An 8,925-nucleotide genomic window follows, 5' to 3' on the forward strand; every position below is an offset into this window, starting at 1 on the left:
TGGGGCTGCCTCTGTCGCAAATCCGGAAGCTGCAACTGGTGCAGAATGCTGCGGCCAGGCTGTTAATGGGTCTCTCTAGAAGGGACCATGTGCGGCCTGCGCTGAAAGCGCTGCACTGGTTGCCAATAGCGTACCGGATTCGCTTCAAAGTGCCAATAGCGTACCGGATTCGCTTCAAAGTGCCTATAAAGCCCTATATGGCCAGGGTCCAGCCTACCTGAGGGACCGCCTTTCCCCGTATGTTCCCCCAAGAGCACTACGGTCAGGGGCCCGAAACTTACTAACTATCCCGGGCCCTAAGGAGGTCAAACTAGCCGCCACGAGGACCAGGGCCTTTTCGGTGGCGGCTCCTACCTGGTGGAATGAGCTCCCGGAGGAGATCAGGGCCCTGCGGGATCTGATGCAGTTCCGCAGGGCCTGCAAGATGGAGTTCTTCCGCCAGGCTTTCGAGTAGGAGCCGCCACCCCTACTATACTACCACCGCCCTGAGGTCCCGATGAAACATCTATTATGGAACAATCCTTCTGCCGTCTCCTTGGGACTTTGGACAGATGATCCAAAAGATGGTAATCTTTTGAGTATGAATGGCACTGAGCACTTTGTTTATTTTAAGATCTAATTTAAGATTTTAATATGTAGTATATGTTTTAAATTGTTATGTATATGATTGTTTTACCATGGCAAGTGTTCTTGCCTCTGTAAGCCGCCCTGAGCCCACGGGGAAGGGCGGGGTATAAGTACGAAAAATAAATAAAATAAATAAAATAAATAAACTCATGGGCACTCAATGAAATTGCTGAGCAGTCGGGTTAGAACAGATAAAAGAAAGTACTTTTTCACCCAAAGAGTGATTAACACATGGAATTCACTGCCCAGGTGGTGGTGGCAGCTACAAGCATGGGCGGATTCAAGAGGGAATTAAATAAACTTATGGAGCAGAGGTCCACCAGTGGCTATTAGCCACAAGGTATAGATTGGAACTCTCGGTCTGGGGCAAGTGATGCTCTGTATTCTTGGTGATTGGGGGAGGGGCAATTGTGGGAGAGCTTCTAGTGTCCCGGCCCCACTGGTGGACCTCCTGATGGCACCTGGTATTTCTGACCACTGTGTGACAGAGTGTTGGACTGGATGGGCCATTGGCCTAATCCAACATTGGCTTCTCTTATGTTCTTATGGCGTCTAGTCCAATTCAGCAAGGCTCTTCTTATGTTCTTAGGTGCTGTGAGCTGCAAAAGCTGTATGGACTGAATAACTACAATGTGTATCAGTACAAATCAGTGCACTGCATACAGATTATCTACATGTATGAAGAAAGGAATAAAATGCTGGACAAATGCACTCAGCCAGTGTACGGATCATTCCCCGATTATCTTCTCTTTCATTTAATACATTTCCATATTTGATGAAAGTTTCATTTCTTTACCATTTTTGGTGACCTTTTGTCACTGGTCAGCATACGTTGAAGCCATGCACACACTGGACATGGCTTTTGAAATGGTACCTCACGAAAGATAAGAGGACAGGTTCTCTTATGGATTAAAAATCAGGTAAATTACAGGAAGCAAAGAGTAGGAATAAATGGTCAACTCTCCCAATAGAGGGAAGTAAGCTGTGGGGCCCCAGAAGGACCGGTATTAGGAGTGATACTACTCAATTTGTTCATAAATGATCTGGAAGAAGGAGTGGGTAGAACAGTGGCCAAGTTAGCAGATGGCACAAAATTATTCAGGATGGTGAAAAGCTGTGAAGAGCTCCAAGAGGATCTCCACAAATTGGGTGACTGGATGACAATGCAGTAACTGAATTTCAGTGTTGGTAAATGTAAAGTAATCCACTTTGGAACAAAAACTCTCAAGTTCAAGTATAAGCTAATGGGATCTGAACTTGCTGAGACGGAGAGGGAAAAAGATCTTGGGGTCACAGTAGACAGCTCAATAAAAGATGGACCTCTGGTTTGATCCAGGAGGGCTCTTATGTTCTTATGACACAGACTCAATTTTAAGTTAAGGAAATTCAACAACCAGGGTTCCCTCCATTACATGCAGATGAACAAAAGCAAGCCAACCCATATACTTTTAAAACAGACTGCAGTTAGGGAAATGATCCACTAAGTGGCAATATAAACCTACCAGAGAGAAATGTCCCGTTAAAAAATATCACACTGCAGATACATTTTTATGAAAACAAGTAGACAGGAAGATCAATAGAACAATCTGTTTGATTCTGAAATTTGTTGTTAGCACAAATACTAAAAGCCATAGGCCACTTTAAGAACATGATGTAGAATCTAATTAATAATAAGAGGAAAAAAGCAGCAACAACGTCCCCAAAAGAAATTGTGGTTTTTTAAACTATGCTTACTTTCAAACTAGTAATAAATATGAAATTATCCTGAAAACAGAAGGCTGCTGGTGAATGCTATATAAAGATGTATTGCTAAACAGAAATGCATCTTGGACTCCCTAATGTTGTACTGGTTTTAAAAAATCAGTAGAATTTTAACAATCAGCACAGAGCAATATGGATCAGTAATCTGTTGCCATGAAGGAAAAGCTGGGATACTGACACTGCAATTCTAAACAAGAGTTACACTCTTAATTGACATCAGTGGGCTTAGAAAGGGGTAACTCCACTTAGGACAGCACTGTAAAATATAGGGTGCTTTGGTCTGTATCTTTGGGCAATGCCTGATTGCTCCATCCAGCGCCATTCCTCTACCCAGGCCATGGATTTACATTTGCTTTCAGGACATGAATTCCAGCTTAACTGGCTACATGTACACATATGACATGTTTATCTCATCACCTGTGTAATATTTATTTCGGCTAGAAGAACAATCTTCAGCAGTAAGAGTTGGCTATAACTATCTTAATTTTCCTGCACGTGTGGATAGAAACCCAGATTTGGGTAACTATTTGCAGACTAAATCCTGGTTTCACAAACTGACTATAGTTAAAATAAACCATGGTTTCATGTTACAGCTTGGACCCACTGGAGCATTTCTGCAGACAGAAGGTTTTCCCCCTGTTGTACATGACACTTTCACCTCCCCCCCCCTGCATTCTAAAATGACCTCCCAAATGGAGGGTCTCCTGTCCCCCAGGAGCAGTATGGGGGGGGTATTTTGGAGTGCATTAGGACAGGGGAGGCGACAAAACCATGCTTTGCAGGAGGAAATATTTTTATCCAAGGAAACACACCAGTGGATCCAAATCCTGGGCTTTTTCAGGTAAAGGCAAAGGTTCATCTCCATTTCAAAGCCAAAGAGCCATCACTGTCCAAAGACTTTTCCGTGGTCATGTGCGCCAAGGCACACAGAACGCTGTTACCTTCCGTACAAATCAGTACCTATTTATCTTCTTGCAATTTCTTGCTTTCAAACTACTAGGTTGGCAGGAGCTGGGGCCACAGACGGGAGCTCACGCCATCACGCAGGCACTAGGGTCTTGAACTGCCGAACTACAGACCTTCCAATCTGCAGCTCAGCGTCTTAACCTCTGAGGTACCGCAGCCCTACTTATCCAGAACAGCATGTCTAGAATGGCAAAATTTAAAATTACCTTTCACACCCTCTTAAATACCCCTGTTAGATTCAGAATTTAACTAAAGGCTTTCCCAACCTGCCAGTTTCATCAAAAGCATGAGACAGACACTGACAGCGAGAGAGAGAGAGAGAGAGAGAGAGAGAGAGAGAGAACTCCAATGCAAACAGAATACTCGGCAAAATCCTAAAGCAGACATGTCAAATGTACCACCTGTGGGCTGGATCTGGCTCGTCCAGGGCTGTTATTCGGTCTGCAAGCAACTGGGGGGAAACCAGTCTGAATGTGGACTGGAAGGGCCTATATTAGGGTATTATACCCCCTGCTGAGTTCCCTCCCTTCCCCAAATGCCTTCCCCAGGGCCTTCACTCAGATCTCCAGGGAATGCCCAACCTGGAGTTGGCAACCATAACATGTGAGAAGGGCTGGTTTGGCTCCAAGCTTGGTATAAACAGCCCCTTTTGGGGCCTGCCTGCTGTCCTTGGCCGAGGTGCGAGGTGTCATGGGCGACAACAACCATGCCGGGCCCCTGTCCAAGCTGGCAGTGCAGCTGGAGTCGGCGGCATCACTGGAGCTGGAAGCCGGCCCCTCTGACTCTTCTGGAGTTGACAGCTTGCTGCCACTGGTGCCCAGGCCAGTAACCCCTGCACCTGGTCCTGCAGTAGTTGACAAGGTGCAGATGCAAACAGAAAGCCTGCCTGATTCACCTCTGTGGGTGGCTCGGCTGAGGGAGCAGCTTCACAGAGACTTACAACCCACCACCGAGATGCACGTTGGCAGGGAAGGTGGGTGCTGAGCCCTGAGTACTGACAGGAGTAGTGCCACCACTAAGGGAAGCACCACCAGAGGCCTATATAGCTCCCGCTCTGAGTTGGGTTCTCCGTGGAAGCAACAAGTCGCCTCCATGCTGATCTTGCGCCCACTCTTGATTCCTGTTGCCAGATCTCGCTCCCGTCTGGATTCCTGGCTTCTTGACCTGCTTTGGATAACTATTCTCTTGGACTCTTGACTCGGCTCCTGTTCTGTCTCTTCTGGCTATGACCCCCCGACCAGATCTGCCCCCATGCCTCCTGGCCCAGCCCAGCCCGTGATACCAGGCCAGGATGTGCTGCCTCCTCCTCCAGCCAGAGCACGCTGGGTTCCTGCGTCTGCCACCAGGACTACTGGAAAGACATCTGGCTGTTCACATGTGGCAGACAGAATCTCTTTGGCCCCACCTCCCCGAGCCCAGCCCAGCAGCTTCCCACTTGCAGGCAGCCTGGGGAAGGAGCCCACAGGCACAGAGGTGCCTGTGGAAAGCTGCTGGCCAGCTCTACAAATGGGACCATTTATGTAAGCATGTGAATGGAGTGACTGGCCGGGCTGGGAGCACTGTGCACAGCAGCCTGGGTGAGAGAGAAAAGCCCGGTGCTTACATAAAGGGGTGCCATGCATGCAGAACAGCGATGGTTGGGGGTGGAGGAGGCCCAGCAAGTCGGGTGAGCTGGAGCCTGCTAACATGCTGACCCAAATGTGCATGGCTCCTCTCCTGCCTCCCTCCATTGGCAGTGTGTGTGTGTGTGTGGGGGGGATTAAATAAGAGGCAAAGCCAAAATGCACACACACTCCCTGGGTTCCCTGCATGCAAGCACTGCCTTATGTAACACCTTGGTCGTCAGGCAATAGCTCTCTGCAAAACTTATTTGTTAAATAGACTAAATGATCCTCTGTCCCCAATTAGCATCAGGTCCACAATATTTACAGATGCACTTCGCACACCACAGAACAGCATCCTGTTTTGTCATTCTGCCTGGGTGTGGCTCCAAGGCCATTCCTGGCAACATGTCCTATGACAGTAAGCAGCCAGACTTGTTCCTGATACACAGGAAAAACAGATGGGTATTTGGCTCATCTCCTTCTCCAAACAGAGCATATACAAAACGAATTTTAGCCTAGCTCTTCCCTTCAATATCAAAATGCTTCCAAAGAGGTAGAGCCAAGTGTGAAAGGTTTCAAGTTCTTCGGTTCTGATACACAACATCCAGAAGTTTGTGAACAAGTAGGGCTGTCACGCTAAAATGTCAAAAAATAAGGAGCACTTTGGAGAAGTGGTCTCTCCGCAGAGGGCAGCCACTGTGGATGTGTTTTATATGTAAATAGGAAGCATCTATTTTTATCTTGAGATATTTGCCTACTGGATATACTGAACACACTTGTCAGCACCTTAAAATCACCAATGAAGCCCTGATTTGCATTCCATTATTCATGGTAATGAAAGCTGTAAGGGCAGGTAGCAGAATTTTAAACTCTGATACCCTTTCCTTTGGGATTTTGTACCTGGAGTGTTTAAAGCAGGGGTGCCAAACATAAGGCCCGGGGACAGAACTGGCCCATCCAGGGCTCTTATGCGGCCCGCGACCAACTGGTGCAAGGGAGGGAACAGGAGACTGTTCGGGGGGGGAGGGGGCAGTGCCACTCCAATTGTGGCTTCAACATAGCGAACCTCATCTGCATCAGTCAAGCAGTGTGGGAGCATTTGCTCAGTGCTGCACCACTGGCTCTCTAGTCCACCCATGTGGGTTTTCCTTTGGACCCCCCCTCCCAGCCCATGGGGCCTTGCAGTGAGGACACAACTCAGAGCTTACCAGCTGCTGTCCTTTATACAGTTTATATCTCCAGTAGCTAGCATTATGCTTTATGGCACGCATGGCCCGGCCTGACAAAGGGACATTTATGTCAGATCCAGCCCTTGTAACAAATGAGTTCGACCCCACTGGTTTAAAGTGTCCTTCTTCCTAAATGTTTTTTTGTTATCACTTTAAGGAATATTTTTATTTTCAGAAGTGTTTGCCAGTCACTGTCAAGATGCAGTTTGCTGTTATAAAAAAATTGGCTTATGGTTGCTGCTTTTGTGTTTGAAATTTTATGATGTATCATTTATCTTCCACGGAAATTCTTGTTTTATAAGCTATTTTGGTTTCTGTCTCATTGATACCAAAGTCAGAAAACAACTCCTAACCAAAGTTCCCTCTAAGCTGTGGAGACTTGTGTGCAAAAATTCTACTTTGTGAGCTACTGGCATTAAAGTTGTGAGTGAGCGATTTGGCTGCTGCATCAATTAGTCTGCTTTGGAGCCATGCTTCCTGAGCTAAGACAAAAATGTGTGAGCTGGAGGCTAAAAACCTGTGAGCTTGCTCACACTAACTCAGCTTAGAGGGAACACTGCTCCTAACTATTATGAACCGGGTACTTCATTTTCACAGCTTATGCTCAAGGACAGGATTGGCTTTCAACCTGAACATGACCACCACCACCCTTCCCAGCTAGCATTTGTTAAGTGCAAAATGAGCTCCTCAAGGTGATAAGCTTAAGTGGGAAGGAGTGGAAACCTGCTGCTGTGGCGCATGCCTCTTGTTAGATTTCTTTTCAGCAGCACTTAATGAAGTTTAACACGCAGCAGCTTCCTTACACAGCACACACACACAACGCCTCAGGCTTTTGCCAGCAGCAGCAGCAGCAGCAACTGCCAAAGCTCAAATGAACTTCGGAAGGTGAATTCTGGCAAACATACCATGCATTTCTTAACAAACCTTTGCATTATAAAGCCCGCACCCTCCACCCATCCCTTTAAGCTTTGGACATTCATATGAGAAGCATAAAAACGTCTGTCTTCAGTGGATAAAACTACAGATGCTAAAAGAGGGACCTGTGATCATTCTGCCAGGTGGAAAGGGCTGGCAGGAGGAGGAGCATTTCAACTTTCATTCACCTTGGAGAGCTCCACAATGGATCCTTGGGGAAATGAGAGGCTTCACTCAGCATTAGTCAGCAAAACCCCACTGAAGTAATGAAACACATGACTTGAGTAGAGTTGCTCTAGCAGCAGATGGAAGAAACCAGTGTTCCCTCTAAGCTGAGTTAGTGTGAGCTAGCTCACAGTTTTTTAGCCTCCAGCTCACAGATTTTTGTCTCAGCTCAGGGAGGAGGGCTCCAGAGCAAACTGATTTATGCAGCAGCCAACTCACTCGCTCACAACTTTAATGCCAGGAGCTCACAAAATAGAACTTTTGCTCACAACACTCCACAGGTTAGAGGGAACATTGGAAGGAACTAAGGTAAGCAGGTAAAGAGAAAAATAAAGGAGAAACTTTGTCCTTATTTCTTCCCTATCTCTATATCTTCACAAGATTCCTTTGCAGTCATACGCAGCACATTCAAGGATAATTGTTGCTACTATCAACTCACTAAATCTGGGAAGTCCCTGGACAATGAGCTATTTCCTCCATTTGGCCTAAGGTAACAGTATTCTGCAAGCACTCCCTAGAAGCAATGGGGTGGATCCAACCATCCTCCAAGTAGCCTTCCTCCAACTTCAGTGGCTCTTCCATTGGAGACACAGTCCTTTGGCTAGAGGAAGGCTTCACACTTGAACCAAAAGAAAAGGTGGGATATAGTTAAATCAATAAATAAACTCTGCTCAGTGGAATAGTAGGATAACGGTACGACCCACTACAGTTACCAAGCACTGCTGACATATTAGGAGACCTACGGTGCAATCCTAAACAGAACTGTACCCTTTTAAACCAGTTTAATTAAATGGGATTAAAAGGGCACGACTATGCCCAGGTTTGCACTGTGTGGCACTGAACATAGGGGCTTGAGGGACCAACTGCCAACTGCATGCCTACTAAGCTACCTCCCTCTCTAGCTGGCCTTTGGCAAGTGCTATTATAATAGCATCACATGCTGGGAAAGCAACATAAGGATTTAACTACTATAAAAATAAAACAGTGTTACAAAACAAGTGAAGTTGTTCTTCTAAGTAAAAAAAAAAAACACCCCAAAACCTCACAACAGATCTAGACCTGAATCAGTGGCTCTGGTATGCATATGGGCTCCAAGATACTGACAAAGTGCTGCAATAGCAGGAACTCACCCATTCAGGTTAGGGTTGCCAGCCTCCAGGTGGGGCCTGGTGTTCTCTCACTTTTACAACTGAACTCCAGATGACCAAGGCTGCGGTCACACGGAGCATTAGCCACGCTAGTGCGATGGAAGACAAGCGGAGTTTCTGGGCGCGATCTCACCAGCACATCTGGGAAGCGTAGCACTTCCGTGACGCAACTGAGGCTTCCCGCCGAAAACACGCAGCAAAAAACTAGTACCTCGGAGGTACTAGTTTCCGGAAACTGCGGGGCAAGGGCAGGCGTCTGATCGCGTTTCCGGAGGCATCCGGCGCCCGCCCATGTCCCCTTGCAAAAAAGGTGGGGTTTTTTCCAAGCACCCAACGGAGCATGCGCAGTCGCGGTGTACACGAAAATAAAACCATCCAGTTTGCCGCACCACGTGCTTCTTTTTTGCGCGTGGGATTGTCATGCGATCGGCACCTCTCCCTTCCCACGGT

At 46.9% G+C, this 8,925-nt stretch overlaps 1 protein-coding gene across 1 annotated transcript in view; it reads right to left on the reverse strand.

Moving 5' to 3' along the window:
- The window catches only part of FAM49A (family with sequence similarity 49 member A), an 84,696-nt gene that overhangs the window by 34,918 nt on the left and 40,853 nt on the right, over nucleotides 1-8,925 (reverse strand). The gene's annotated exons all lie outside the window — the stretch shown is intronic.

This window comes from Gekko japonicus, unplaced genomic scaffold, assembly GCF_001447785.1.
Source record: "Gekko japonicus isolate JY-2015 unplaced genomic scaffold, Gekko_japonicus_V1.1 scaffold121, whole genome shotgun sequence".
Taxonomy (NCBI): Eukaryota; Metazoa; Chordata; class Lepidosauria; order Squamata; family Gekkonidae; genus Gekko; species Gekko japonicus.